Below are 16336 nucleotides of genomic sequence, written 5' to 3'. Positions count from 1 at the left end.
ATGCTCCAGCTCCTCACAGCTTCTGCTCGTGGCTTGAAGCCATGTAATCACCATCCACTTCTCCCTTGCTCCTGTGTCCTTTCAGGACACAGAGAACAGTGCACTTCTCATTATCCCCCAAACTCTTTAGTGAATAAATTAAGATCCAGCTGTAAATGTAATAAAAGCAGCTTGTCTGTAGGAGGTACCTTACCTTCCTTGCTGAAGAAGTGCAGGATGAATCAAAATGATGAAACAAATTCTAGGAATTTGCTCTAGGAGAGCATCTGTCTTTGCCTGTCTGCTCTTGCATTGCTCTGCTGAGGGGCTTAAACCAGACTTCATATTTTTACTGTTTGTTTTGTTTCACAAGAGTGACTTGGTTTCTGGGGTATATTTGTAGCAGCACTGAAGATTCACAACTGCAAGTAGACAACAAGATCCTCATTGGGAGCAATTAAAAATAAATTTATTTGGTATCTGATGAAGAAAAGAGATCCCTTAGTTCAAGTTTTTTGTGCTCTGAATTAGACCATTGGCTCTTCAGTGTATTTCTTACAAAACAACAGTACACAATGCTGCGAAGCCAGATTACTCATTCAGTGCTTGTTATTATAGCCATGAGCAAACCTCAGAGTTCTTGGTTTTGTTAAGAATGGAGTTTGGCTACGGATGGGGTGTGTTGTGTGTGAGGTTCATTGGGAAGAGGTGAAATATTAACGATTTAAGTGAAGGTCTCACACTTAACCTGGCCTCTCACCAGCAAGGCATTACGTGGGGGTAAATCTGTGTGACACCAGGAGTCAAAATATCAGTATAAGAAAAAAAAGTAAGATAGTTGGATGACAGCAGTGTTGCTAGGTGTCTGCTTTTGGCATCTTGTGACACTTATTCCTGTATTCAAAACTACAATAGCAAGAGCATAAGTGTTGTTTAAAACAAGTGTAAAACGGGACAGCCACTGAGTTTAGCTGCTTTGACCTTCAGAGTTATCTTTGGGATTTGTGACTAGTTGACTAAGATATGTTGTGTATAACTCACATTTGGAAGTTTATCAGCAGTAACTGTAAGTATTTGGAAAATGTGTATGTTTTCCTTCGCAAAGCCTCCATGCTGACTCTACTGTGCTATTTGGGAACATGTTACTGGTACACTATATACCAGGATGATAGTTTAAGCTAGCCTGTTTCATCTGTCCGTAGCAAACACTTAAAAATCTTCATGCAGCAGATATCTGTGTTCAAGCAGACAAAATGCTGACTCAGATTGCCAGCTTACTGCCTCTTTCGTCCCAGACTGTTGTGAAGCTTGCCAACCCAAACGGGATCGATGTAGCACCAGAGTATTTTAGGCTACTGTCTCTAGACACTTACTTGTTTCATGTTAAGTGTCATTCACTGAAGATTAAGTCATCCTTTTGATTAGTGGAGGCTATAGTACTGATGCCTTAGTCTCTCCTCTGTGAGATCATTCTGTTCTGACCCTGCTCTAAGGATACCTGCAAAGGGCTTCCTACTCCAACAATTTATTTCCACGGCTACTTGCTTAGGAGATGTTTTTTCCTTCTTCTCAGTAGCTTACAAGTCACAGCCAGGTTCTCACTGGTCCTGCAGAAAATGCAAGAACCCAAGTTTCTTGTCCTCACAGCTCATACTGAGCAGCTGTTCCAGCGGGTGACTTCTGAGAGCTGCAATTCTTCTGACTTCCAGCTTATTTACTTCCACTCTATTTGCAGCCAGCTTGCTGACGCAGGAGTCGATACTGTTCCTTATCCTAATTAGATTTTCTTCCTTCTTGGTGTTTATTCCAGGTGTATTTAGAAAGTTACGTTGCCCTCATTCATCATTTTGCTAGTTCATATAGAATTAGAACAGGTTCCTTCCCAGAAGTAATTTCTGTCTCTTTGATCCTACTAGCACTTCTCTTCTAACATGAGTTGATCAGTCTCAAAAAATGACCACCAGAATGGTAAGTGATACTGCAGGTTGAGCTTTACAAGGACATTGCTTTTTCTGTAGCTCTCTTAAAAATGCATAGACCAAGGCTGTAAAATTGTCTTCCCTGGTTTCACGTCTGCATCATTTTAGTGCCTTATTACTCTTAAAATCACCTGATAAGCGTACGTACATTACAGCAGGAATTTTAGGGTGCTAATCCCAGAAGTCTTACAATAAGAAACTTCATTCCATTTCTATTATTCCATGCATCAAAGTAATTTAGTTTTTCCTTTTACTGTACTTTCAGTAATCTTTTACTCAATGTGCCTGAATGCTATTTGCAGATTTCATTATCATGCTCTACTTTTTGTTCTCAAGCCACTTGTAAAAGTATTAAAATTGGGCCTATTTTTAGTCTTTCCACCCCTTGACATGCCCCTTTGCGATGAGGTCTGTGTGGCAGAAATACCATCTCTACTTTTCATCAGCAGTCCCTCAAGGACTTCACTACAGAGTGTCCTGGTGTTAGAATCAGCCCTGCTCAGGGCAATTCAGGTAAACAACTGTAATGAAGTTCCTATTCCCTCTAATAAATTCCAGACAGGAATTCCATTTCTCTCCATTTTGCAGGAGGGCCCTGGGAGTCTCAAGCAGCTCTATAAAAATTTCAGATTAACCACCCTTTCCAAAGCTCTGCCCCCCTCCCATTTAAGTACCCCACTCCCGTTTATTTACCCAGCCCTTCCTAGTGGGAGCTCTGTGAGACCTCCAGCCAGCCCCTCGGGTAGCAGTTCAGAGCCTTGCCCCTACTTTGCTTCCTCTGAGGTCTGACACAGTGGGTACCTTGGCAGCCAGCTCTGTGATTTTTCTGAAGAAGGTGGTCTGCAAATCCTTCCACTGCCACTCTACCTCTGGTCTGTCAGCATGGGGGAACCAGGGGATAAATCTTTCAAGCTGTTTTTCCTTGGTTAGGATTTTCTTTGGTCCCCCAGACTTGGAGCTCCAGTTCTGGGAGGCCAGTGGACAAGTCTGTAGTGTCTCTTGGGTTTTCCATGTGGTTATAGTACGATTATTATGTTTTAAGACAGTTCTTCCCATAGATACCTCACGATATACCAGTTAGATATTTTCTCCCACAAGTTGCCAAGCAGTCCCAGGTGGCTGCTGCTGCTTGCTTGCTTTTTCTCCATCTGCATGCTTCAGGTGCTGCCCACCCTTTTGGTCAGCCTAGCTGGGGTACACTTACTCCACTGCTGAGACACGACCTACTTTATGGCTGCTGAAAGCTGCCACTAACAAGAAAATGGGAGGAAAGGTATTAGTGGGTTGATCTTTATGGGTCTAGAAGCATTCGGTCAAGACTGATGAACCTCTGCTCCCTTTTCTTTCCAATACGATCAGTTTTCTCTGACAGTTTCCATTCTAACAGCCTTCAGCATCTCTAGTTTAACTAATCATTTTGTATGCGACAAAAGAGCAATCATTTCTGAACTCCAGAAAATTTAGTCTGGAATAAATGAATGCTTTGAGTCCATAGTTTTTTTGGTTCTTCAGAATAAATGCATAGGTACATAGCCATTACCATCTTGGATTAGACCTTACGTAGATGTAATACTATGTCTTATATCTAGAGCTGCTGAGGATGAAATGCTCAGAAGGAAATGGGACGTAAATAAACAGCTGCAGATAGGGACTGATCTGACTTCAGTGCATGCCATCCCCATCTTTATCAATTAGACGTGGAAACTATCTTTTCCAAAGACAGAAGACTTTTTAGTATTAGCTTTTGGGTGTAGAAATATGCAACAGCACTTGTGAACACTTCTTATACACCGTTAATTTCTTTCTTATACATAGTTAATTTTTATTTTTTTTCCTTAAATCTGTGTCCTCAGCGCCTTGCTCAGAGCTGTGCTGTGTGGTACGGGGTCTGCCAAGACATCTCCAATCGTCAATGCAGCATGGGAGCCCCACAGATCTCCTTCCAAATGCCCCCCTCACTTTGCTTCTTTCACCTCTGTCAAAAATAAATTTAAAAAAAAAATGAGAGCGGATGTGGCGCTGGGTGAAAGATGCCATGTGAAGATGCTCAGCAGATTTGTTTAGTTTTGTTCTATGTTCTCTGACCATTGTAACCTTTTACATGCTTACATGGCTATGCTGCATGTTTACCAGAGCTTCAATAAGCTGCCTGTGTTCATGCTCAGGTGCTTTTCTTGAGATGATCAAATTAATTTAGACCCTTTGAAGGTGCATAGATAATTTATATTTTTTTGTCTCCAGTGCTTGTTTTATTGCATTGTCACTATTGAATTTTCATTTTATATCAGGTTGTCCATTCATATATTCATATTAAATCTCCCTTGAGTACCGTGGCCTGCTCCTGTTTTTTAAGATAATTAATTTAATTGCGATGTCTACAGATTTGTTATCTAATATTTCCCTTTCCAGATGGTACTATCTTAAACAATAATGGAATTAATACACAACCTTGAGGCACCTGTTCTTAATTTTATCAGTTACAGCATAAATCTCTGTTAGGTTTTTGTATTTTTAACTAGTTCCTTTCCATTTGATTATTTGAATTCTCATTTCAGAACCACTTAATTTCTTAAAACAGTCTCTTGAAAGTCTGAATAAATATAAATTACTTCTCCCTTTTCCATCATTTCATCACAAATTTTAAGAAATACTATGAGATTGATGGAACATGATTGTCTTGTGCAGAAAGTATGCTAGTTAAATGTTAGCAAGCTCAGTCAAATAAGAAAGAAGCAAAGTGAAATGATGCATGTTTTATAGACTTCCCTATTTTCTTTCCCAATTAGCAGAGTATTAGAGGAATGAATGTTTAAAAGTATTTCAGCAATGACTTGTTATTAGTTGTCCATGTATGATGTTGTCAGTGAAGTTACATTCACATGGTTATTCAGGTAAATTCAGATGAAATAAGTTGCATTTATTTGTTTCTTTGGAGAAAGGCCCAGGTATATTTAATCACAGAACTGTTTTATTTTGTGATTACATTTGCACTGACCGGAAAAGCAAATACTTAACAATTTGCTTAGGCAGTCACACACCAAAATATTATGTTGTGATGTAAGGCAACATCTCTCTTAGATGAGCAGCTTTTTTATTAACTATTCAAAGGAATAGCTGTAGTAAAGAATTAAGTCAAGTTGCTGGGATTACACCTTCCCGAACCAGGCGTGCTAAAACTGTGGTTTGCTTGCAAGCATTTTGTGAATAAAGACAACATCCATAATATTGAATCTGAGAACCAGTCTTTCTTCTCGGTGACCTGCTCGTCTTGTGTGCTATACCTCGAGAAGTCCCTGCACAGGGTAGGGTCAGAGATGAGAGCTGATAACCTGAAATCAGCATGCGATCTGTTCTAGAGGAAAAACTCTTAACACAGGGATTGAGGACTCATGATGGTCTAGACTGTACTCATGAGTGTCCCAGTTACTCATCTGGGGTCAGATGGGGTTTGGTCTGGGGATTCTGGGGACATTACCCTTAGAAGCATGCTTGATGACACAGCATATGAAAAAATACCAAATTTAAAGTCAGCTTAACTGTTAATTTAAAAACCTTTGTGAGCAAACAATCAACGTAAAATTTAAACAGTGAAACTAATTGTGTTTCCTAAAACACCTACCTAAAAGTGTAGGTAAGGCTCCTGCTTCAGAGAAACAAAGGCAGTAATCCTAATTTATAATCAGTCTCTATACATCACTCGTAAGTGCTCTGACAGCTTATTTTAAAACTTTTAAGTTCAAAACCAAGTTGATAATCTGTTAATAATTTGCCATCAGGAAAATATTCGAATTGGGATTTTAATTTGAGAAAACAAAAATGATCTGTGGGATTACTCATCTTCACAAGCAGAAATTTTTCATATGCAAATCACCTGACTGCTTCACGTTATTCTTAGCTGTAGCATCTGCCAGCACATTTTTCAGTAATTCTACATAAAGTGTCATTTGAAAGTGAGCATCAGGGTAAACAGTCTGCCTAAATGACTAGAGCTATTGAAATAAACAGTTTTGCTAGCCTCAGCAATAGTGCTGCTGCTGCTGCTCTCAGAGGAGGGTCTCCCTCAGGCACTAATTGCTCGAGAGGGTGGGGGGGGGACAAGTTTCAGGGTGGCAGAGGAGCCAGACGTCTCTGAAGCTTGGCAGTGCCATTTTCTGCACAGAAATGCTGACTGAAATTTGTCCTTTACCTTGTGTTAGAGTGAGAAAATGGTATCATCAAAGTAAAATCCTAAACCATGGTATGGGTAAAGGAGGGGGAAATGGCACATATAGCAAGAAGGTGTCATGCTGAGTCAGATTCGGTTTGTTTCTGGTGGGCATTTAAGGGACTTATGCGCTGGACATAATGCTGAAGGAGGTTTTGTACTTGGAAGTTTGGACACTTGTGATAAGAGTCATATTATGACCGTGCCTGGTTTGCTAGTGCTGCTGTTTGGCAACTCCATTCTTGCAAGGTGTTAGTATGGAACAGCTTCTATTTGCTGCCATCATCATAACTTATTATCACCAGCTGTGTTTAGGAATAACTCATCCAGAGTAATCTAAGGTAAAAGTATATCATTGCTAATATGCTGAAAAATGGGAAATAGCAGGTCTGTATGATCCACCACAGGAACCTTTCACGAGCTGAAGCAGGGCCACCAGCAGCAGCTCCCTTTTCTGAGACCCAGTGGTGCAATGTCCTCCCTCCCATTCCCTTGCTAGCTGTTGTTCTGACACAAAGAACTGCCTACACATAAAGAAATGCAACAGCATTGTTTTGGGCTGGATAAACCCTGAAGCGGAAGGCCAAGGTGATTAAGGCAAATAAACTCTGAGACCGTGTTTGTTAGCCAGGAAGTGGTTATTACCAAATTGGCAGGAAATGTGCCAGAGGCTGATGTACCAACTCCGACGTAGCTCTACGTATTGGTCAGCTTTACTCAGTGTCATTGAAGTATTGGAACAACAATGCCAACTACATTAACTTTTGTCTGAGAACAGACAATTGCATTTTTTTCACCCAACCCTGCAAATAAATCCACCTTTATTTAGAGGGAGTACATCTAGTTTCTCTGCCCCAACTATTTAGGTGAAGATGGTGTCAGTGAAATGGGACTGGCGCTGCTGTTGAGAGGGCATTTGGAGAGATGGCAACTGCACTGTATGACACCGTGCAAATGGCAAGAGCAAGAAGGAGGAAGCAGGATGGAGTACAAAGATTAATTCAACAGCTGCCATTGCTGGAGGCTACTTCTCATGAAACACTGCCGTGACACTATTCAGACAGAGGTGACATCCCGGGGTGCTCAGGTGCACCTTCTTTCCACTCACGAGGCAGTTTTAGCAAAACTAAAACACTAGTGTGTCCCTCCCACACTGGTAGAGCCACGCAAGCTTCCCTGCTGTTCAATGGCATCCTGGACTGATCAAGCCTGGTTATCAACCACTTTGATAGAACAAGGGGTAATGGTTTTAAACTAAAAGAGGGGAGATTTAGATTAGGTATAAGGAGGAAATTCTTCACTCAGAGGGTGGTGAGGCCCTGGCACAGGCTGCCCAGAAAAGCTGTGGATGCCCCATCCCTGGAGGTGTTCAAGGCCAGGCTGGATGGGGCTTTGGGCAACCTGGTCTGGTGGGAGGTGTCCCTGCCCATGGCAGGGGGGTGGAACTGGGTGGTCTTTAAGGTCCCTTCCAACCCAAACCATTCCATGATTCTGTGACTTTATGACCATGGATGGAAAAGGAGTACTGTGGGCACAATCACCCCAGAACTGTGCTCCAAACTGGGAAAGAGCAGCATAGGGCTGATTCATCTAGCAGTAGCAGTCCCCAGAGTAAGCCAGTGATTCATCCAGTTTCTCTGGCAGGAAGATAAGATGCCCTTTCCAGGTGTCTTTTTCTTTTCTTCTCTTCTTTTTTATTTTATTTTTATTTTTTAATGGAACTATTTTTTGAACATTTTGCAGTTGCTAGTTATTTGAAAAAGAGGATTACCTTATAGTCAGCTTCACAAATGGATGCTTCCCTGAAAACTGAGTATTAAAAAAAACAGATATATGTGCCACTTCTTAGACATCAATATAAGTTAAGCTGTAAGGAACGATCCAGCTTGTGCAACAGTAAGAACAATGTATTAGAATAATACGCAATATAGTTCAATTTCAAGGCTCTACTAGCACAATTCAGGAAATTAAATTAAAAGAACTTTTTCTTTTTTTTTCTTTTTTTTAACTACTTTTAAACGTTTGGAAAATTCCAGAAGACAAACAGTTCACTTCTGCTTATGGAACAGTGTATCTTTGTTTTAAGCCTCTGTTGAGGTGACAGGTATCTTGGTTCTCGTTCAGAGGAAGGTGAGCTGTACGTGTCCTTCCTCTTTTGCTGAAATACCCAGCAGTGGAATATCTCCATCACAGTTTCAAAGGTCGTTCAGGTCTGACACCACCAGTTTCACTTCCTCAAATGTCAGTACAACAGTCTGGGATGCTGTGCTCTGGCACAAGGATGTTATCTCTGACTGTGGTGGTATTGTGGGGTCAAAACAGATTGAATTTTGCAAATCCATTACAGTTTTCTTTTAGCATTTATGTGGCGTCATTGTAACTATGATATTTATTTTATAAAACTATTCTTGGTCACAGTTTTTAAAACTCAGTCAATTAAGTTTTAAATCTGAGAAGTTTCTAAAATCTAGCTGAAAAAGATAAAATTATTTTTTCTTTTCAGTCCCACCAGGCTTGATACCAGGACCTGACTTACTTGGCAGTGCTGGCAGGCCCTTGCCCAGTCTGCACGTAATGTAAATGGTTATTACACACTCTTTTCATTTTAAAGCACCTAAAATACTGTCAGTAAGTCAAAAAGGTTGGGGGAGGCTCAAATTGTTCTTTTAAATCCAACAACATCTACTTACAGCTCGGTTTAAAATGAGTGTGCAAAAGTCTTACCACAAGATGGCCCCTACCAACCACAGCTCACATGCATGAAGGCCGCATCGCTGAGCACCAAGATGCTGCTTGTTCCTTTCCATGTCTTGATGAGTCCAGGAATTACTGTCACGAAGTGTTCCTGTGAGAAATGCCTTTCCAAAATTATCAAGCCTCTTTGAAGCAATCATCCTTTGGCTCCACGGTAGTTTAATTCTATGTGCCAAGCACTCTCTGCCCAGCTCAAGAGTTTATCAGCAGCCACAATTTTAAATACTTTGCACAGCTTATTTTGTTGTGGTTATGTGAAGACTAGATGTTGTCTAAAATAATCAGATTTAGGATGAAATTTGAGCCCCTTGTCAACAGATTTCAGGAAGGTGAAGGCTGAGATGTTCTGTGAGGAGGCAGTCCAGGAGCACAGGGCCCAGTGGAGGGAAGAGGCCACACACAGGACACTGACCCTAGGAGATGAAATTAAGTTTCCAGAACATATTTTTGTCTCCTTGGCTGCTGGAGTGAGAACAGTTAGATCAACAGTTAGCACTTAACCTAGTGAGATCACAGGGTGCTCTCAGCTCTCATTAGTACCCGTGGCTGCTGAGGACATCCAGACCTCAACCAGAAAGATAGCCAAGGGCAGATTAACAAAGGGGACTTCAGTGCCTGAACTTGTGGTGTCATTTGTATTCTATAGCCTTAAATTACATAGATAGGTCTCACAATTAATTCTTAGGGTGAGGCAGGCATTTTATTAGAATTTTATTATATATGCATATAAATATATGTACACATATATTTCATATTTATATATTATACATAAACGTATATATTTATAAATATAAATAATATATGTATGTGTATATATATTTTTTTGATCTGGGTAGTCACCTGAGATAGCCAAATTAAACAGAGAAAAAAAATACTTATGTTACTAATTTGGTACCTCTGGCCAGACATTGGCATCTGTTCATGGACAGAAGACATCCAAAACCAGTCTTTCTTGCTTGTGAGCAAATAGGAAGCTGCTTTACTTGAGTGTGGTCAGGACAATCATGGCTGGAGGGCTCATCTGCAAGGTGAGCCTTTTGTGGAGCCAGAAGTTTCTCTTACAGAATCACAGACTGGCCGAGGTCTGAACATCACCTAGTCCAACCCCCCTGCCGAGCAGGATCACCTAGAGCATGTTGCGCAGGGTGGCATCCAGGTGGGTTTTGAATATCTCCAGAGAAGGAGACGCCACAACCTCTCTGGGCAGCCTGTCCCAGTGCTCTGTCACCCTCACAGTAAAGAAGTGTCCCCTCATATTCAGCTGGAACCTACTATGCTTCAGTTTGTGCCCATTGCCTCTTGTCCTGTTGCTGGGCACAACTGAAAAGAGACTGGCTTCATCCTCTCAACACCCTTCCCTCAGATATTTATACACATTGATGAGGTCTCCCCTCAGTCTTCTCTTTTCCAGGCTAAACAGGCCCAGCTCTCTCAGCCTCCCCCCTAGAAAGGGAAGCCTCTTAAAACAAAACAAAACAAAACAAAACAAAACAAAACAACAATAACTACAACAACAAAAAACATATAAATTAGTATAAACTATACAATAGCATTTGCATTCAGATATAGAGGAAAAAAAACAAGAATTATTGCTCTGAAGCAGAAACCTCACCCTACATCCTACTCCAGTACCCTAATGAGAAAGCTGCAATTAGCCACCCTTTGTCTCAGAGCTACCCAGAACATGTCTAAGTGGGCTCTGCTGATCAGGTACTCACTCCCTTGTCTAGGTTGGGAATCTCATTTTGTGTCAACCTAGCAACAGCTTGAAGAAGGACCCTTGGCAGCTTGTAAGGAGTAAAGCAGGGTTTGGTGTTTGCATGTCTTTGTCCCAGGAATTCAAGGATCCTGTGGGATTTGGACTTGTGGGGGCTTTTGTGATCGCTTTGCAGCAATCTGAGAGTTGCCAGAGCTGGCTAAATGATAACAAGAGGCAACTGATAACTCAGATGCATGTGGGCACCTCTTAGGAACTGAGTTCCTGCTCAAAGATATCACACGAGACATCCATCCATCAACCCACTGCTCAAGCATGTGTTAGGGAGCATTAGTTATGGTGGAGAAGGAAAGTAATCCCAGTGACAAGCCTTCACATTTCTTCCGGGTATGAAGAAAAAAATGAAGCCAAAGTTAATGGCAGACTGGAGGGATCACAGAGCAAGGTGCTTTCTGACCCTCCATCTCTCCTCACATCACTTTGTGTCCACTGACAGCAAGGGTGAAAGAGGAAGCAAAGCATGCCACCAGTGACGGGCATTTTCCCCCAAAATCTCCACTGGCCCCATACTGGCCACCTCTTCTTTCTTCTCACTGGGGCTGACCAGCCCTAGCTGCTGCATGCGTGGACTCAAAGGGGAATGCTTCACCTTTGATTCATATCCCAGGATTTTAAAATAAACTAGAAGCTGATTTGCAAAGGCATCAGTATTCTTTAATGTCTTTTCCCTGGGCTTTGAACATCCTCTGCCTATGTGTTTCCACTGCTTGTCTTGGGACATTTACCATTAAATGCTCTGTCAGATTCTGGTATCCCTCCTGTGACCACTTACCTGCTGTTACTCACTTCAAAAATAAATCCAGACACTAGGGGAAAGAGTCTTAACAGAAGCACAATGTGTTCATGTTAATAAAAGCACATATTAACTCTAGGCTTCCCAGTGCAGTAGAAAGCTGTCTGCAAATCGGGCTGGGGAAACTGGATAAACCTATGCTGTTCTGCTTGGTGTTCTGTAAGCAATTAAAACACATGCTGACAGTATGGGTTTGTGACCCACAGCACCTTGCGGTGTGGAGTTGTTCAGTGCCCACAGGAACCGCAGAAGAACGGGGAGGCAGAAAACTGTCAGTGACTGAAGTTCTCCATAGGCAAGCCACTGTGAATTGTAAAGAGAAAGAGAAAAAACATTTGGGGTTTGGGTTATTATAGGACATTATGCTGCGTGTAAAACCATCCCATCGTTGTGCTCCCCAGCTGAGATAATTCGGAAGCTGTTGGTGGTATTATCTTGACAGACGTGAGCAGTGATTATCCTACCCGAAAGAGGGCAGCAGTCGAACTCCTATGGCCTATTTCGTGTTATGATGAAAAATGGTTTTCAGCAATGACAAACGTTGTTTCAAGTAGCTCAATAACTGGGAAAACTGCCAGAGCCCGACAATATAAGCTGTTATTTTATTGGTATTTCTCAAAAGGAACTCAAGCCTGATTATGTTGACACTCAGAAAATGCAAAGTAACATTTAAATTCATAATAAGGGGATGAAGAAGCTTTGTGCAATAGTAAGGCTGTTAATCTTTTAATTTAAGTCAGTCATTTATCTGCAAAATGAATTTAAGTGTGTTGGGAAAGAGGAAATAAAGCCATAGATCTGCAATGTGCTTCGGGATGTTTCCTCCACATCCCGTGGACTTCAGCTGCTCTCACTGGGGCTGTCCATACCACAGCACAACTCATCCTCAGCAGGGAAACACAAAGTCACTCCTGAGCCCACCGATCATCACTGTTTTCTTCCTCTTGATGGGTACAGACATCCTTCACTTTCCCCACTAGTTCTCAGTTTCTAAACAAGGGGATTTTTCCTTCCAGGTACAATATTTTCCATTATTTTTGTGCTGCTGTGACTTCTACCCTCTGCCCGGGGAGTGTTGCAGCAGGTCCTGGCCATCGTGGGCCTAGAGCCAGAGACTCCTCCAGGTGGGAAGAGGCCCCAGTCGTCTCTAGACCAAGCTCCTGCTCAAGGCAATATCCATACTGAGTTCAGACCGGGCAGCTTAGGGCAACCTCAGGTCACCTCAAGGTGTCTTACGGCTGAGGTGGAGCAGGAACCAAAGCAGGAATGTGCTGAAAGCAATTCAGTCTGCTTTGGCAAACCCACTTATTAAAATCAGCTGATTACTGAACCAGCTGTTAAAAATCCCTCTAAGCAACCTCCACACCAAGCAATTACAGTTTTGCAGCTTCCAACCAGGTTTCTCACCTTGTGTAGATTTTGAAGTAGACTAAATTTAGTAGAACCTGAACACTGGGTACAGGCTGTAGACGCACAGCCACCACAGTCACTGTTGCTGAGCAGACTGGTGCTAGGACATCCCCTCAGCCCTGCTCAAGGGTCTTCATTTTACTGTGATTTTGAGTAATTAGGCTTCAAGGTCGTGACTGCATTAATTACCAGGGCCAAGGGCAAGATGTTTAGGAACATGGAGCTGGCTTTGGCTAGGGAGCTATGTACGGAAGGGGTTGCTCTTGGTGGCCATGACTATGATCTTCATTTTCAGTCAAGGCAGCCCAGGAGGCCTCTGTAACCCAGCAGCAGTCTGTGGGGACAGGAAAGATGGAGGTGCCCAGAACACTGCTTGCTGCAGGCATCACGCGCCGTGCTCAGCAGTGGTAGCAGAGACAAAGGCCTGTCTGCCACCAACGGATGGCTGCACGTCCCCAGTGCTGCTTCCTTCTCCTGTAACAGCAAGATGGCAAATCTCCTGGGCCATGATCACCCACACTGCTTGGCTACTTGCTGGCCCTATGTTAGGCTGTCCCAGTTATTGGGCTGCAAGAACAAACATCCTCAGGGGAGGGGATACATGTCCAAATCAGCATGGACACAGGCCTACAGGTACCACCACACCTCAGAAGCTGGGGTCGGTCCCTGGTCCACTTCTGTCAGGACAGGTATAGACATTATTTCCTGCTGTATTCCCATGCATCATGCTCACTCCTTCCAGTCTGCTTGTGGCCTTAGGTCAGCAAGCCTTAAACTGACTGGCCATGAAATGCTTCCACATCACTACTTGTCATCTGCATTGGCTTTTACCTTGAATTGCGTGAGGCAGCAAAACAGAACTGGGCTACAGTTCATCTTGGAAACAACATGAACAAAATGTTCCTGCGTTAATTCAAACACGAAGCCACTCGGGACACTAATTCCAGTGACCACCATTACCCCGAGCTGGAACATAACAACAAAAAAAAATACTTGCAAATCAGCAAACCGTGGTGTTTCAGTAAACTGAAGCAAACCGTGTGTGCAGTTGTGTCAGTCCCTCGGCCACTAGCCCAGTCTCATGTTGGCAGGCTACAAAGTGACGCTGCAGGAGGTCCAGCACCAGCAGAATTGACAATGGTCACAGGTACCAACCGCTGGGGTGGGGGCACGGGATGTGTCCCCCCAGCACACGGCGCCCTCCACCATGGGATGGTGTGGACACCGACACAGCACGTCACCAACCTGCTGTGAGTGCCACTTACAGCCCCGGTGGGATACGGATCGGATTTAAAAGCAGGGCAAGAAGACCAATGGCATCAGCGTTGCATGCAAGATGAGGTTCCCAATTAAGCTCATTTTTATTCCAGATATTACTCAATTTGTTCGACCTCTCTTATTATTTTTAGAGCTAGTTTAAATTGGTAGGTCCTGTTTAAATTGGCAGGTGCTGCTATGTGGGAAATTGAACATTAAAAAAAAAAATCCTTCAGTCTTAAATTGGAACACACAGTTGGAAATTTCCAAGAAATTATATTTCCAAAATCTCTTCTGGAAACATCAAAATGACCTATTCACAGCAGTTCATTTTTATTTTTATAATTTTGAATATCATGTGTTATATGCAATACAAGCCCTTGGCCGTTCTATTACTTTTTTTTTCCTTTTTTAAGGAAACAAAATATTTTTATCTTTTTTTTTTTTTTTTTCAAATGTATAATTATAAACACACCACTAAGTTCCCCCCAAAGTGTTTCCATTCTGTCAAACCAACATTTGGCATTTGAGAAGCATTTTCTTTGGGGGAAAAAAAAAAGTCACTGATCTGGATTCGCCTCTTTCTGCCCCAGTGGCTTGGTCTTCAGCGACACAAATAGAGTTCCCTGAGGGAAAGAGCCCGTCCCCACTGGCTTCCTGGGAACGGAAAGACAACTGTCTTCTGGGACAGACTCCCTTTTATTTAAATAGTCCCTCTAGCACTAAGCACTTTGGGGCAGAGCACTAGCTCGTGTCAGTGCTCCAGGACTACTCCGCAGCCAGGACAAGGAACCCATTGGGAAGCTGAGTGCAGCAACGGCACCGCTCCCGCTGTTAAAATGCCACGGGTGTCCCTCGAGGCCTGCAGGAGACTGGCACCATCACCACCAGTGTTCCCACACGCATGCCAAAATCTCAACAACTTCATGACCCGTCCTGCAGCCCTTCAGCCATACCTTGTTACAAAGTCTTTTGGGTGGACCCTTTCTCTTTGTGCAGTTCTACCATAACAGCACAATTCTTGGCCAACAAACACAAGTTTGCAGCTCACACCACCACAGGACGTGCCAGCCCGGAGCCGTGGCCAGCCTGGAGCCGTGGCCAGCCCAAGCCAGCACTGGCCATGGGCCCACAGGAGCAGGAAGTCAGACTGAGGATCTCCAGAGGTGCCTTCCGACCAGCACTTCTGTGGTCCTTTTTATTCACCCCTGCTCCCATCCAAAGTGAATGCAGCTGGAAAGCCTCAATACCCACGGCCGTTTCTGTCACTCCGTTTGGTTTGGGTATCTGCTGTCTCCCCGCTTTCCACCCAAGTGAGTTCCTCCTTTTAAAAAAGGAGATTCGTCACAGCATTGCGTCAAGCCACACTCTGCTCAGATGATTTTGAAGTAGTTTATCGCAAACCGGTCCTAAATTTTGACCTCTTAAACATCTAAAAAACAAAACAAAAAGAACTTACTAATCCTGCAATGTTGAACAAAACCCAAACTATACATATAGGTGATGAACGCACGCTAGGTATGTGTATATTCATTTGATGACTGTTTTATATTTGCTGATGAACCTTTGTCCTTGTGATGATGATCCTGTTGCAAAGTTATGAACATAACAAGTAAATCTGTGTTCCTTTCTTTCCTTTTTTATGGTTGTATTATGTCTGACCCGCTCTAACAGGTCCCCGTCTTTCTTCTACCGGGGAGCCCAGAACTAGACGCGATATCCAGGTGGGGTCTCATGCCATGACTGCAGCTCTTTGGATGCATACAGGGCTGTCAGTGCTTTCTTTGGAAGGAAGCAGGTGCGTAGCCAAGGTGACAGAAGACTTGGTATGTGCTGTGGTTTAACAAATGCACATACCTGCAGGTGTAGGCACTCACCTCCTAGCCAGCAACACAGGAAAAAAAAAAAGCTGTCCAACACCACAAAAGCAGGAAAAAAAGAAAAGTTACTACTTAATACAAGAATAATTATAGGATGGTTGATGTGGCGTTCAGAGGGACGGTCAGGAATTTAGGGGAAAAAATGACTATCTCTGGGAAGTACTTTATGACAGACAGCAAGCTGCTTTGTGGCAGTTGGCAGAGCATGGCAGTAAGCTGTTGCTCTGAATTCCTTAAAACCAGTGGTGGAGGTGGTGTTGGAGGTGAATGGTTCCTTCCCATAGCGTGACCCCGGAGCTGCGG

Source organism: Cygnus atratus, chromosome 1, assembly GCF_013377495.2.
Source record: "Cygnus atratus isolate AKBS03 ecotype Queensland, Australia chromosome 1, CAtr_DNAZoo_HiC_assembly, whole genome shotgun sequence".
Taxonomy (NCBI): Eukaryota; Metazoa; Chordata; class Aves; order Anseriformes; family Anatidae; genus Cygnus; species Cygnus atratus.
Note: the sequence above shows the minus strand (reverse complement) of the source record.